General features: G+C 38.5%; 1 protein-coding gene across 1 annotated transcript in view; it reads right to left on the bottom strand.

The window, feature by feature from the left end:
• The window catches only part of TPTE2 (transmembrane phosphoinositide 3-phosphatase and tensin homolog 2), a 96,944-nt gene extending 96,542 nt beyond the window's left edge, over positions 1–402 (bottom strand). Inside the window, exon 1 of the mRNA XM_082435024.1 lies at positions 307–402. The gene's annotated coding sequence lies outside the window, so the exon portion shown is untranslated. The remainder of the gene's footprint in view (positions 1–306) is intronic.
• Positions 403–17,104: the final 16,702 nt, after the last annotated feature.

Below are 17,104 nucleotides of genomic sequence, written 5' to 3'. Positions count from 1 at the left end.
CTAACTGTAAATGTTTTCCATATATCCACATTATTTTCCAGTGGCATGACACTATTCAGATATTTAGAAATAAGTTATTTTGGCAAGAAAAAAGTTGCTGAACTCTAGAAAGTACAAAGTAGACACAATTGAATGTCTCTGAACCTGGAGAAGGAAGGATCATTTTCTATAAATGATTTTTCACAAGTGTGTTTCTCACTTTCATGCATAGATTGCTTAATTGCTGTATTACCAGTTTGCTTCACGAGATGGCGATATGAGGCATAATAATTACAAATGCCTTCAAAAAAGTAAAAATAACGTTACCTTGAGAAGACTGTTATCTGTAGAGGAGAAACTACTGCCTGTAGATGTCATCTTAAAGGATATAATCTTCCATCACATGATTTGTCATGAATTGTCAGCTCCAGGGAGAAACATTTGCTTGGGGTTGACAGTGAGAAGTTTACTAGTTAAAAACAATTCATTGGTGAACTGAGTGGCCTCCTTCATTTATTCACCTGGTCATTTGTTTATTTTTTTCATTCACTGACCAAGCATTTATCAAGCACTGAGTGTGCCCAACACTGCCAGGCATCGGGGATATAGAAATAAACCCCATTGGGAACGTAGACACAATCCCTTTCCTCTAGGAGCCCACAGCCTTGGTCTAGTAGGGAAATGAGTATATACACTAGCAATTACAATACATTTGGGGCAGAATGATAGAATGAGATAACACAAGGTTCAGTGGTGGCATCAAGAAAGAAATAGCTAGCTCTGATGGAGTAGGAAGAGATGCCTGGAATGAGTTTTAAGGGGTGAATAATTCAGAGACATTCAAAGATGGAAAGAAAACTATAGCAATAGTCTAGACAAAACTTGGTGAAGGCCCAAACCAAGTGAGTACACGTGGGGACAGAAAGGAGATGATGTGGCCTACAAGGTGCACAAGAGGTAGAATATGTTGGACTCGATGGCTACATGATTGAGCGATCAGAGGGAAGGAAGAAATTTCCTAAATCATTTAAGACAAGTACTGTGGAGGTCAGGATAAAAATTCAACGTGACTATCAGAAACTGAAAATAATTTTAATAAAGCACTTCTATTCATATCTTAAATTGTAGAGTGCCTCCCCACCCTTCCCCTATTCTTGAGATCTCACCTCATTCTCTGTTTACTCTGGTGTGTGAATTTGTTCTTCCTGCCAAATGAGTCAGTCTCAGATTTGTGCTGACATGTGTTAAATTTCCTGTAAAAGTTAAGAAACTAGTGTGTCATATCTCTTGCTCTCCCTCTTCTTCTCCCTCTCTCTCCTTCTCCTTCTCTTTCAATCTCTCTCTCTCTCCTTCACACACGCACACCCAGGGACAAGTATGTAGAAAAAAGTGTAGTGTCGTTTGTAGAAAGTTACAAATTAAAAAAATAGAATAACTATTCATATAGCAGAAAAACAATCCCACACTCATACCAAACCCCAAGAAACTGCAGTCGCTACCCTTCAGTGTTCTTGAATCCTGGAATGGAACATGGGCTTTACTGCAGGTATTTACAACATGATACATATTCATCTATTTGGAATAGTTTTCTAAGTTGTTTTTTAAGTCCTATTATTTCATGCAAATGATTAGAAACCTAGAATTTTCAAGTTTCTGTTTCCAGTCTGCCTCTTAATTTCCACTGCGAACTTAGCTCTGTTTTCGGTTAACATCCATATGGGTAACTTTACCCATCCCCTAACACAGGGATTGTAATAACACATACCCAATGAGCGTGTGAGACTCAGCCAGAATCTGACTTGCTATGACCCTATAAATCAGCCCGGACAGCTGCTAGAGGCAACGTGAGAGAGAAAGAGAGAGAAGGAAGAGAAGCCAAAGTCACAAAGAGCACCTTCCCGACAGGCAGAGTGGATCAAGTGCTAGAAAACTTAAAACTTCAAAATTTCTAATTTCCTTTTTTGAAATTTGTGTGTGTGTGGTTTTTTTTTATTTGTGTAGTCGTGAAGCACGAAGAATTTAGACGTGTATATCTGAGTCTCCCGGGTTCCCTCTCCGTATCTCCATCTATATCCACATTATCCCCTTATCTGCACTCCAATCCGCTTCTCTATCTTCTCACCCTCCTGCCACCTCATGCCTGGATTATCCCTGTGGGACAATTAAAGTGGACAGGGGAGCATCGGGAGTAACCACAAAGCGATGTTGAATGACTGGACCAAACCCAACCAGTACAAACTTCACCCACCTGTAGAGTATATTTCTGAGACAAGTGTACAAAGGGTTCAAGTCAAAAGCCTTTAAGATATAACATGAGCTGGTGGAAGGGGCATGAGAGGTTTATATCAAAAGGTCTTGGTTCAGGGGGTTCCTCAGAGAAGTGGTTGATTCTAGGGCTGGGGTAGGGAGAATCTAATCGAGCCTGGAAGGTCTTGTGTCAGAAAATACAGAATGCCCATAATGACGAGGCATGACAAAAGGATATAGGAGTGAACCTAAAGGAGTCCCCAATGGCCAAAGTTGGAACAATTTGAGCAACAAAGTAAATAATGATAATATGGGGTTATGAGCCATAGGATTAAATAAATATCCATGAGTCCATACATATCTATATCTATGTCTATCCATCTATCTATGACAAAATCACTACTAGGTAAACATCACAATAATAATTGCTGCAGGCAAGAGCCATTGATGGAAAGTTTGAGGAAAATTAGGATATTAGCATAGTCTCAATGAATATCCACTAAGATATTCATCAGTTACAAAGGGAAAAATAGTAAGTTGACAGTGGAGAAACCTGACAGATACCACCTTAACCAAGTGATCAAGGATAATATCACCAGAAATAGGACATACCAACATTGTGCATTTTCTCTTATAATGCACTGAGAAGGACACTTTCCCTCTGTGTTATTCTTGCCAAAAATATATAACCGCAATCAATGGTGGGGAAGCATCAGACAAACCCCAGTTGAGAGACATTCTACCAAATACCTGGCCAGTACTCTTCAAAAGTTTCAAGGTCATGGAAGACAAAGATTGAGTAGCTCTCCCAGATTGGAAGAAACTAAGGAGACATAATGATTAAATGCAATGTGAGATTCTGGACTGGATCCCAGAATGACAGACAAAAAGATACTAAAGGGAAAGTTGATGAAATTCAAATAAGGTGTGTAGTTTAATTAATAGTATTGTATCAATATCAATTTTCTCATTTTGATAACTGAGCTATGGTTGTGTAATTGTTAACATTAGGGGGAGCTGGATGAGGGTAGACTTGAACTCTCTATGTGCTATTTTTAATTTTTTTCTATAAATCTAAAATTATTTAAAATTTAAATGTTTTGTTTTTTTAAGAGTTTGAGTCCAATCTCAGCTACAACATTTATTAGTTCTGTGGCCTTTCCAGGCCTCATTTTTCTTACTAAACAGAGAGTTAGGATGGATAATCCCTAAACCCATTCTAGAGAACTATAGAATTGCTTTCTTACCCACAGTGCTTGACTTCCTTTACTTCCGCAGACCGCATGCAGCAGATGTTGAAAGGGGGAATCTTAAAGACAGTCATGAAATGATAATTGCAGGTAATTCACCTCTGCAGTTCAAGTTTCCAATTTAAAGCCGAATGATACAGGACTGGAGGATTGTTCCCAGCTTGTTAGGGGTCAGAAGCTGCTTCAATAGAGATCATGCCAAGAGGAAACTTACTCGCCCAAAAGTATTGCTAAAGAAAGAGAGTTTTAGTCTAGAAGAAAACACAGAAATAGAATATTAGCTGTTAAAGAGTAGTGGAATTATGAGAAGTCATTTTGTTTCAAAGTTGCCTTAATGTCACCATTTTCTTTTTAGAATTAAAAAATACATCTGCCAAAAATTTTTTTTAATGCTTGTACTTGGATAAACATATTGTTCAAAGTTCCCACCTCTCTAATCCCAGCATCTAGGAATAATGTCCCAGGAATGCTTTGGCAGTTAAAAAACAAATCAGCTTCGCAGTGTTCTTTTCCCCTGATATCCTCCCACACACCCACACACGCATTCCTCTTGACCGCTAGGACATTCCATGTTCTCTCCTTCCAGCAGCATTCCCCTCCCTTTTCTCATTCTCCCGTGGGCCCTTCATCCCTGAGGATACATGGCATCCAATTCAAGCATGAACCTGAACTGAAGGATACAACACCTCAAACTAGGAGGTATTCCCTCTTTCTTTATACTTTCCAAGTTCAGCAAGGTTTTCTTTAGTCACTGACGATCAGAAACGTCCATCTTCTTTATTTAGCTACCTTTTTTTTTCTTCTGAAATTTCAAAGTTCTACTACTCATCGAGGGCCTCCCTCATTTGAACAAAAACCCAGTGTTTTTAATACTTGGTACACTTGCCCTGGTACAAGTGCCCAGCTTGGTACACTTTCTAAGTGCTTTAGGAAATTGAGTTTTGTTTTGTTTTAAGTTTACCGGAAATTTTCTGCGATCAAATCTCTGTAGAGTGGAAATTACTCAGAAAGCGCTCTACGAGCCCATTTAGAATTATTTACGTTCAGAAGAACTAGCATGAAATAGAAGAACTATTACGTTCAGAAGAACATTTTCAGGGGTCTTCCCCTATGGACTTTTCACAACCATGTGGCCCAGACAAAGCACATGCTTGCAGCATTTCTCAGCCTCCTTACAGCGTTCAGGAAATTCCATGTTGGTGGTAATGGTGTCAAATCAGAGCTTATTGGGATTACACGACCCTCTTGGTTGCCTGGGGCTCCACCAAGTGGTTTAACAGTAGCCATCTACCCAAAGGGGGTTCCTTTGCCACCAGCCCTTGTTCTAGCAGGGAGTGGCTTTCATTCCTGACTGGATTTATCTGGCTATCTGAAAATTTATCCCTTCGTGTGCCAAAACAAAAATATGATTTAAACTGTTCTCTATGAAATGTTCGTGTATTTACCCTTCTTTGCTTTTAAAATAGAATATACTGCATACGAGTTAACGTTTCCGGATGAACCCTATTATAAAATGTGATGCCCTAAGGCTAAGGAAATGTGTACCATAGTCTGATTTTGTTTCATTTATTCCAGGTTCACACTCTTTTTGGATTCTTAGGTCATACTTTTTTTTTTTTTTTTGACCGTGCCACGCTGGCATGTTGGATCTTAGTTCCCTGACCAGGGATCAAACCCACGGCTCCTGCAGTGGAAGCATGGAGTCTTAGCCTCTGAACCGTAAGGGAAGTCCCATCTTAGGTCATACTTCTAGTTTTTCTTTTTCTCCTTCACTGTCAGGGTGTCACTATTACCAGTGTGCCTTCCGGTGTACTTTTCAGCTACTTCTGATCTGATGTAGGTGTGGGGATGAGATGTCTGGAATCATAATGCCACAGGTAAACTAAGTCTATGGATCTGGAGGGAGGCCTGATAACCTCTCACGTTATTAACATACATGACATTTGAGTGTGATTCAGAAGAGGTGAAAGAAGCTAGAAAGAAAATAAAATGAAGCATTGGACTTGATTATTGAAAAGTCTCTTTGAGCAGCTAAATTACAAAAATATAAGATTGCATTGTTCTTTAATTACAGTGTATTTCATACACAATAAAATGCACATATCTTCAGTGTATAGTTTGTCTTGGCAAATGTGTATACCTGTGTAACCCCATTACTCAAAGCAAGATACAGAGCATTCCCATCACCCCAGAAGTTCCTTTGCTCTCTTTCAAGCCAATGCCCCTCCCCGCCCCACCACACCCCGACAAAGACAGGGGTTGTTCTCATTTCTGTTGCTACAGTATTTATTTGCCTGCCCTTGAACTTTTCATAAATGGAATCATACAATATATCCTCTTCTATGTCTGACTTCTTTTGTTTAATAAAATGTTTTGGAGGTTCAAGTTGTTGCATGCACCAGTGGCTAATTCTTTTTTATTGTTGAGTAGTACTTCATTACACAAATATAACTCAATCTGTTTGTCCATTCTTCTGTTGACAGAATTTGGTTTGTTTCCAGCTTGGTGCTATTATGAATAGAGCCCTAAAAATATTTAAGTATAAGTCATTTGTGGACATATATTTTTATTTCTCTTGGGTAATTACCTAAGAGTGGAATTTTTTTTTAATAGGCCCAATCTTACTACTTGTTTTTATAATGACTTACATATACATAATCATTTCTTAAATGTTATTGATTGGTTTTTAATTTTTAGAGTTAATCTATAAACAAAGCAAGTGAAATGTAGCTATAGTTACAGAAGAAAGAAAAGATTGGAGAAAAGAGCATGGTAAGTAAAAGGAACAGCACATGCAAAGGCCTTAGGAGGAAAATAGTTGATGTATTAGAGGAGCGAAGTGAAAGCCACGTGGCTGGAGCATAATGTTTGAAGGGAATAGTATTGGGTGGACCAAAAAGTTCCTTCGGTTTTTAAGTAAAAATAAAAGACACATTTTTCATTTTCACCAAGAACTTTAATAAACAACGTATTCACTGTTTTATTCCACTACCTTCTGCCATTTTTCGGGCAACTTCATAATTCCATCGTCCCAAAACTTTTCATCTTTTTGACCAAAGAACTGTTCCAGGTGCCTTTTACAGTCTTCCGGGAATTGAAATTTTCTCCATTAAGAGAATTCTGTAAAGACTGAAATAAATGGAAATCCAAAGGCGCAATGTCTGGTGAACACAGTGGAGGAATCAGAACTTCCCAGCCAAGCTGTAACAGTTTTTGCCTGCTCATCAAAGAAACATGCGGTCTTGCGTTATCCTGATGGAAGATTATGCGTTTTCTGTTGACTAATTCCAGGCGCTTTTCGTTGAGTGCTGCTTCCAGGTGGTCTAATCGGGAACATTACTTGTTCGAATTAATCGTTTGGTTTTCCGGAAGGAGCTCATAATAGAGGACTCTCTTCCAATCCCACCATATACACAGCATCACCTTCTTTGGATGAAGACCGGACTTTGGTGTGGGTGGTGGTGGTTCATTTCGCTTGCCCCACGATCTCTTCCATTCCACATTATTGTACAGTATCCACTTTTCATCGCCTGTCACAATTTGTTTTAAAAACGGAATGTTTTCATTACGTTTAAGTAGAGAATCGCATGCGGAAACATGGTCAAGAAGGTTTTTTTCGGTTAACTTATGGGGAGCCCAAACATCAAAGTGATGAACATAACCAAGCTGGTGCAAATGATTTTCAACGCTTGATTTGGATATTTTGAGTATGTCGGCTATCTCCCGCGTGGTATAACATTGATTGTTCTCCATTAATGTCTCGATTTTATCCCTATCAACTTCAACTGGTCTCCCCGACCGTGGAGCATCGTCCAGTGAGAAATCTCCAGCACAAAACTTCGCAAACCACTTTTGACACGTTCGCTCAGTCACAGCACCTTCTCCATACACTGCACAAAACTTCTTTTGCGTTTCAGTTGCATTTTTACCTTTCCTGGAATAATAAAGCATAATATGCCAAAAATGTTGCTTTTTTCCTTCCATCTTCAATATTTAAATGGCTACACAAAAATTCACCAATTTTGATGTTTTTTTAATGCATGTTGCTGATATGACAGCTGTCACAATACAATCTAACAAAATTGTTTCGAATGAATTTAAAGACAGCTAAGCACTACTAGAGCCATCTTACAGAAAAAACTGAACGAACCTTTTGACCAACTCAATAGTAGGAGATGAGGCTGTGAAGATGGCAGGGGTCAGATTATGCAGGGTTTAGTAGGCTGCATTAAGAATGCTAGATTTGGGAATTCCCTGGTGGTCCAGTGGTTAGGACTCCGTGCTTTCACTGTCGAGGGTCCGGGGAACTAAGACCCCACAAGCTGCTCAGCCAAAAAAAAACAAAAAAAATGGTAGATTTTATCTTAAGATAAGTGCATCCAACTAATGATTTTAGGAGGCCAATTTATACTGTCCATTGTTTCAGGGGAGGAGATGGAAGTATATAAAGGAAGAAGCAGACAAATCTCCTGAGCAAAGTTTTGGAGAGATGGGCATGGCCTTAGTCGGGCTAGAGATGGAGAAACATGGGCTTATTTGAGACATTTGGAAACAGAATTTGAGCTCACGGCATCTATCAAATGAATTTCTATGTTAAAAAAAAATAGAGCAAAATTTCAAGAAAATTTCCAAGCACTATTTTTGAAATCTTAAGTTTATCATTTTTTTGGTGTGGGCTAATTTTCTGTGAGTCATTAAAGGTATGGCCAGAACAGCTAAAAGAAATGAGACTAAGGAGAAAAGGTAAATTAAAAAAGCAAAGAATAGGATGGAAAAAGAGATTACTCATTTAATTTCAAGTATTAGGAAGCCAGTCCTAAAACAGAGAAGTGGAATGTCAATGAATGATACCTTATTGTAGCCCAGTCTCATTAAGTTTTCTAAAAGGATGGGCTCAGAGGAGACCAATTTCTTCTCTTGGTTTCACATCTGCTTCTTTGATAAAATAGGTAAACATTCAAGCCCTTTACCACATAGTGGTGTAGAAATGCTGCTGTCCCCAAAATACATTTCATAACATGAACGTATGCATCTGAAATCACTTTAAAATACAATTTTTTTTTACAGTGAAATAGGTCAGGTAGAGAAAGACAGATAGTATATGATATCACTTATATGTGGAATCTAAAAAACCTGAACTCATAGAAACAGACTAGAATGGTGATGACCAGGGGCTGAAGGGGGGGATGGGGAAAGGAGGTGTTGGTCAAAGGGTACAAAATACCAGTTACAGGATGAATAAGTTCTGGGGATCTAAGGTACAGCATGGTGATTATAGTTAATAATACTCTATTATATACTTGACAGTTGCTAATAAAGTAGATGGCAAATGTTCTCACCACAAAAAAGAAATGATCATTATGTGATGTGATGCAGGTGTTAGCTAATTCCATGGTGGTAATCATTTTGCAATAAGCATTTCAAATCAACACTTGTACATCTTAAACTTATAAAATGTTATATCTCAATTATATTTCAATAAAGCTGGAAAAAATAATAAAGCACATTTTTTTCATTGACTCATCCAACCGGGATCTACCAGCAGCAATGCCAAAGGATAGTATAAGGAGGCTTTAGTCACCCCCATAATCTCCTACGCCGACCCCATCAAATTCCCCCAAAATATACAATCTAAAGAATAAGATACGTGCTCTACAAATGAAGTTCCAGACCTATCTGCTAACCCCACTGAGTTAGTTTTCTAGGGCTGCTGTAATAAGTTCCCACAAACTGAGTGCCTTAAAACAACAGAAATTTATTCTCTCACAGTTCTGGAAGCCAGAAGTCTGAAATCAAGATGTTGGTAATGGTGGATTCCTTCTGGAGTCTCTCGGGGAGAGCCTTTTCCATGCATCTCACCTAGCTGGTGGCTGCTGGCAATTCTTAGTGTTTCTTGGTTTGTAGATGCATCACTCCAGTCTCTGCCTTCATCTTCACATGGCCTTCCCTTCTGTATCTCTCTGTTCTTCTCCTTTCCTGTTCCTTATAAGGACATTCATCATTGGATTTAGGGTGCACCTTAAATTCAGAATGATTTCATCTTGAGTTCCTTAATTTAATTATTATACATCTGCAAAGACCCTACTTCCATGTAAGGTCACATTCACAGATATGTGGGCTAGGACTGGGGCATATATTTTTGGAACCACAATTCAACCCACTACCGCCACCTGTGAATCTGATTGCTGCCTCTGAATCTCTCCTAGAGAAATTCCGGAGAAGCCTCTGAGTGTGTCCTAGTTCTCACCTACAGTTCACCACAAACAATAAAAATAATTACCAACTAATGAGTATTTACCAGTGACAAGCACTGTATATGTATATCTATATATGAAGAGCATTTATATTTTAATCATTGTTGTTAAAGTCATACTTGTACATAAATTTTAAAAAGCAAATAGTATGGGCTTCCCTGGTGGCACAGTGGTTAAGAATCCATCTGCCAATGCAGGAGACACGGGTTTGAGCCCTGGTCTGGGAAGATCCCACATGGCTCGGAGCAACTAAGCCCGTGCACCACAACTACTGAGCCTGCGCTCTAGAGCCCACGAGCCACAACTACTGAGCCCGTGTGCCACAACTACTGAAGCCCACGTGCCTAGAGCCCATGCTCTGCATCAAGAGAAGCCACCGCAATGAGAAGCCCACGCACCGCAACAAAGAGTAGCCCCCTACTCGCCGCAACTAGACAGAGCCTGCGCACAGCAGCGAAGACCCAACGCAGCCAATAAATAAATAAATTTATTTTAAAAAGAAAGCAAATAGTACTACAAGACTTCTAATGAAGAACAGAATCCCCTGTTTTACCCTTCTCTAGTACCATCCTGTTCCCCAGAGGAAACTACCTCAGTTCATTTAAATTTCTTCTAATATTTACATCCAAAATTATAAATAAAATCCTTATGCTACTATTTCTTGATTTCTCTATTCCAGACAGCATTTTACTAACTTCCTATTATGGACAATGAGAATTCAGCCTCACTTCCTTCATTTCTTTCCCCCATCCTCTCAATAAGGTATATGACAATTTTGTTTACTACTGAGCCAAAGAGGCCTATGATCATGATGGGGTTTTCTGTGCAAATTTTGTTTTTCCTGGAGTTATTAATTGCCTTGTTTTAGTTTTCAATGTATGTACAATTGTTATTTCCAAACTCTCAAAATCATTGTAAAATCTCTCTTAATAGTATTTTTGTCATGGTCAAATGCATCAGATGATCTATCAATTCCATTTTTCAGGGCTGAGGGGACTTTTTCCCAGAGCTGTCTATTGTCCTGCTCCAATCAAGGCCTTATGCACAGTTGTCCTGGCACTTCCCTTCTGTATCTATTGGGAATTCCTTCTGTTTCTCTTCGATATTGGAGTCCTCATTTCCTGCCCTTATGTGTCTTCCTTTATCCTGGTTTACTTGCCCATTTCATAAAGCACATTATCCAGTAACTTCTTGAGATAGAAACCATAGGAAATAAAACTTTTTAGACCTTTTGTGTCTGAAAATGTCTTGATTGATATTTAATTTGATATAGAATACTTCATTGAAAACCTTTTTTCCTCTACGTTTTCAATAGTTGTTTCATTGTCTTATTAACTTCAGATTTGTAGTTAAGAAGTCTAATTTTGAGCCTAAATCTGCCCCAACACATTTTTTTAGCCTGTCTCCAGTTTTAGCCCTTATTCTTCACCCCTGCTCTCCATGGTGTTTGGTAATGCCAAATCCCAAGCTTTTCCAGTGTTCTCTGGAGCAAATCGGTTTCTTCCTATTGGCATCACTTTCCTCAGGCACTTAGGTTCAACTTTCAGCTTATCAAGTCAACTACTATTCCTCCATTCAGGGGTGACCGTGAAAATACTTAACCACTAGGAGAGCATGAGCACTGAATGGACCCTGCCTATAAATAACTAATAGGGTCATACTAGTGTCAACTGATGAGTACCATTCAAATGTCTGCTCTGCTTCCATCCATTTTTTTGTCTCCAAACTCTGACATTTCTTGTTTCCTATTGTCTCCTTCCCATTCTGCTTGTCCTTAAGTGTATATGCCTTGTTGTATTCCTTTATTATCATTTGGTGTGATTTCAGCATGAGTAGAAATAAATGCATGCATTTAAAAGCTTTGTTCAGCAAAAAGTCTACAAGATGTTCTATCCTGTCATCACATTCAATCCTTACACCAACCTTATGTGAAAGGTCTTATTAGCTTCACCTAACGTAAGGAAACCAAGGTACACATAGGAGTTTTCAACTCCTACTCAAGGTTGGATGGATAATTAGAATGGAACAAGATTCAAATCAGTTGGTCTGGTTCCGAAGTCCATGCTCTTGCCTCCCAAAGAGCAAGCATCTCCCAAAGTCCATGGATGCAATTTCTATAGTTCTCTCTCCATATTAATAGGCTTTCCCCAAACTTCTGATAGTTTCATGTTTTTCAAAAGTAGATCAGCTGTCCACTTGTATCAGACACATTTGGGGGTGCTTGTTTTAAATGGGAATTCCTGGGTTTCACCCTGGATCTACTGTATCTCAATCTCAAGGAGGCTAGGAATTAGGATTTGCATTTTAAACTAGTTCCCCAGAAGATTATAATTCCCAGACATTTTGAGAAGCATTGCGCTAGTTAATGTATGCCTCTGCAAAGATGTAACGCCCACCATTCCTTACTAGCCTGAATCCCTTTTGCTGTTGGGTGATGTATTTATGTCTTCATGAATCCAAGCTGTTTCACAGTAATATTAGAGAAGAGCATTTCAGATAACTGATGGCAATATTGAGGAGTAAACATTCAGAGTCACTTTTCCCAGTATAGAATATCTAAAAATGCTGCTACTGAAAAATCTAAATACACTACAACAGAAAGCATATTTTTAAAAGCTAGACTGAGATAAAAATAGTAAGAGGACCAGAAAGAACTAGAAAACAAATCCAAAGGATAAGCTAATGTTCACACTGCTGGCTGGACCATCCCAGGGAGCCAGTAGACATAGCCTGAGGGCTGAGCAGGTGGGAGTCAGACTGTACCCCACCCAAAGGCAGGCTGAAGAGGGCATCTCGATGAATAAACCAGGCCACACACCACACTAATGTTAGTCGTGAATCTGTTAGTAGGGAATACAGTGAATAAATTTGTTGTCAGCTCTTTTGGGGGTAAACTTCCTTTAGAGACCACTCCAGAAGCCATGCATCAGAGAAGCAGATCTAGGAGGAGATTGGTTCAAGATGGCACAGTAGAAGGACGTGCACTTACTCCCTCTCGTGAAAGCACTGGAATCACAACTAACTGCTGAACAAACATCGACAGGAAGACACTGGAACTCACCAAAAAAGATGCCCCACATCGAAAGACAAAGGAGAAGCTGCACTGAGACGGTAGGAAGGGCGCAATCACAATAAACTCAAATCCCATAACTGCTCGGTGGGTGACTCACAAACTGGAGAACACTTATACCACAGAAGTCCACCCACTGGAGTGAAGGTTCTGAGCCACACATAAGGCAACTGCTAACAGCTATAAAAGAGGAAATCAACAGTAACACAATAATAGTGGGGGACTTTAACACCTCACACCAATGGACAGATCATCCAGACAGAAAATTAATAAGGAAACACAAGCTTTCAATGACACAATAGACCAGAGAGATTTAATTGATATTTATAGGACATTCCACCCCAAAACAGCAGATTACACTTTCTTCTCGAGTGCACATGGAACATTCTCCAGGATAGATCACATCTTGGGTCACAAATCAAGCCTCAGTAAATTTAAGAAAATTGAAATCATATCAAGCATCTTTTCTGACAACAACACTATGAGATTAGAAATGAATTACAGGGAAAAAAACGTAAAAAACACAAACACATGGAGGCTAAACAATACGTTATTAAACAACCAAGAGATCACTGAAGAAATCAAACAGGAAATCAAAAAATACCTAGAGACAAATGACAATGAAAACACGACAATCCAAAACGTAAGGGATGCAGCAAAAGCAGTTCTAAGAGGGAAGTTTATAGCTATACAAGCCTATCTCAAGTAAATCATCTAACCTTACACCTAAAGAAACTAGAGAAAGAAGAACAAACAAAACCCAAAGTTAGCAGAAGGAAAGAAATCATAAAGATCAGAGCAGAAATAAATGAAATAGAAACAAAGAAAACAATAGCAAACATCAATAAAACTAAAAGCTGGTTCTTTGAGAAGATAAACAAAATTGATAAACCATTAGCCAGACTCATCAAGAAAAAGAGGGAGAGGACTCAAATCAATAAAATGAGAAATGAAAAAGGAGAAGTTACAACAGACACTGCAGAAATACAAAGCATCCTAAGAGACAACTACAAGCAACTCTATGCCAATAAAATGGACAACCTGGAAGAAATGGACAAATTCTTAGAAAGGTATAACCTTCCAAGACTGAACCAGGAAGAAACAGAAAATATGAACAGACCAATCACAAATAATGAAATTGAAACTGTGATTAAAAATCTTCCAACAAACAAAAGTCCAGGACCAGATGGCTTCACAGGTGAATTCTATCAAACATTTAGAGAAGAGCTAACACCCATCCTTCTCAAACTCTTCCAAAAAACTGCAGAGGAAGGAACACTCCCAAACACATTCTACGAGGCCACCATCACCCTGATACCAAAACCAGACAAAGATACTACAAAAAAAGAAAATTACAGACCAATATCACTCATGAATATACATGCAAAAATCCTCAACAAAATACTAGCAAACAGAATCCAACAACACATTAAAAGGATCATACACCATGATCAAGTGGGATTTATCCCAGGGATGCAAGGATTCTTCAATATATGCAAATCAATCAATGTGATACACCACATTAACAAATTAACGAATAAAAACCATATGATCATCTCAATAGATGCAGAAAAAGCTTTTGACAAAATTCAACACCCATTTATGATAAAAACTCTCCAGAAAGTGGGCATAGAGGGAACCTACCTAAACATAATAAAGGCCATATATGACAAACCCACAGCAAACATCATTCTCAATGGTGAAAAACTGAAAGCATTTCTACTAAGATCAGGAACGAGACAAGGATGTCCACTCTCACCACTACTATTCAACATAGTTTTGGAAGTCCTAGCCATGGCAATCAGAGAAGAAAAAGGAATAAAAGGAATACAAATTGGAAAAGAAGAAGTAAAACTGTCACTGTTTGCACATGACATGATACTATACATAGAGAATCCTAAAAATGCCACCAGAAAACTACTAGAGCTAATCAATGAATTTGGTAAAGTAGCAGGATACAAAATTAATGCACAGAAATCTCTTTCATTCCTATACACTAATGATGAAAAATCTGAAAGAGAAATTATGGAAACACTCCCATTTACCATTGCAACAAAAAGAATAAAATACCTAGGAATAAACCTACCTAGGGAGACAAAAGACCTGTATGCAGAAAACTATAAGACACTGATGAAAGAAATTAAAGATGATACCAACAGATGGAGAGATATACCATGTTCTTGGATTGGAAGAATGAATATTGTGAAAACGATTATACTACCCAAAGCAATCCACAGATTCAATGCAATCCCTATCAAATTACCAATGGCACTTTTTACAGAACTAGAACAAAAAATCTTAAATTTTGTATGGAGAAACAAAAGACCCCGAATAGCCAAAGCAATATTGAGGGGAAAAAACGGAGCTGGAGGAATCAAACTCCCTGACTTCAGACTATACTACAAAGCTACAGTAATCAAGACAATATGGTACTGGCACAAAAACAGAAATTCAGATCAATGGAACAGGATAGAAAGCCCAGAGATAAACCCACACACATAGATGGTCAACTAATCTATGACAAAGGAGGCAAGAATATACAATGGAGAAAAGACAGCCTCTTCAATAAGTGGTGCTGGGAAAACTGGACAGCTACATGTAAAAGAATGAAATTAGAACACTTCCTAACACCATACACAAAAATAAACTCAAAATGGATTAAAGACCTAAATGTAAGACCGGACACTATAAAACTCTTAGAGAAAAACATAGGAAGAACATTCTTTGACATAAATCACAGCAAGATCTTTTTTGATCCACCTCCTCGAGCAATGGAAATAAAAACACAAATAAACAAATGGGACCTAATGAAACTTAAAAGCTTTTGCACAGCAAAGGAAACTACAAACAAGATGAAAAGACAACCCTCAGAATGGGAGAAAATATTTGCAAACAATGCAACTGACAAAGGATTAATCGCCAAAATATACAAGCACCTCATGCAGCTCAATATCAAAAAAACAAACAACCCAATCCAAAAATGGGCAGAAGACCTAAATAGACATTTCTCCAAAGAAGACAAACAGATGGTCAAGAGGCACATGAAAAGCTGCTCAACATCACTAATCATTAGAGAAATGCAAATCAAAACTACCATGAGGTATCACCTCACACTGGTTAGAATGGGCATCATCAGAAAACCTACAAACAACAAATGCTGGAGAGGGTGTGGAGAAAAGGGAACCCTCTTGCACTATTGGTGGGAATGTAAATTGATAGGGCCACTATGGAGAACAGTATGGAGGTTCCTTAAAAAACTAAAAATAGAATTACCATATGACCCAGCAATCCCCCTACTGGGCATATACATAGAGGAAAGCATAATTCAAAAAGTCACATACATCCCAATGTTCACTGCAGCACTATTTACAATATCCAGGTCATGGAAGCAACCTAAACATCCATCGACAGACAAATGGATAAAGAAGATGTGGTACATATTTACAATGGAATTACTCAGCCATAAAAAGGAACGAAATTGGGTCGTTTGTAGAAACATGGGTGGACCTAGAGACTGTCATACAGAGTGAAGTAAGTCAGAAAGAGAAAAACAAATATCGTATATTAACACATATATGTGGAATCTAGAAAAATGGTACAGATGAACCAGTTTGCAAGGCAGAAATAGAGACACAGATGTAGAGAACAAACATATGGACACCAAGGGGGGGAAGCGGCGGAGGGGGAGCGGGTGGTGGTGGGATGAATTGGGAGATTGGGATTGACATATATGCACTAATATGTATAAAATAGATAACTAATAAAAACCTGCTGTATAAAAAATAAATAAAATTCAGAAAATAAAAAGAGAGGCAGATCTAACGCCGGTTAATAGTGAGAGCTCTGCAGAAAATGGCCAGAGTACAATCTTGATGCCACATTTTCTCAGTGTGACTCTGGGCAAGCTCTTTAACCTCCTTGGGTCTCAGAGTCCTTGTCTGGAGACATGTAGCTCACAAAGTTGGTGTAAAGATAAAATTATTTAATACATGTAAGTGCCTTCACCAATGCCTCACATGTAGCAAGCTCCCAACAAATATTAGCTGCGTTAGATTACACACACTGGTTCCTACGGCAAATGCCAAGCAGACTAGCCTCTTTGGACTTAACCTTTAAATGTTCACATCACACCCATTTGGCTCTAATATTTAGATATACAAACAGTGGTCCCGACTTCTGGTAAAAACATTGGCAAATTATTTCTTTAAAATCCTGGAACTCTAAGTATAAATAGTATACGGCCTTGCAGCTATTTCTTTGTAAAAATGTAATTCCACATGTTAATTTCAAGGCCTAGTTCATTC

Source organism: Balaenoptera physalus (assembly GCF_965194825.1).
Source record: "Balaenoptera physalus genome assembly, chromosome: 18".
Classification (NCBI taxonomy): Eukaryota; Metazoa; Chordata; class Mammalia; order Artiodactyla; family Balaenopteridae; genus Balaenoptera; species Balaenoptera physalus.
The sequence above is the reverse complement of the archived record's forward strand: the minus strand, read 5'-3'. Positions and strand labels throughout refer to the sequence as shown.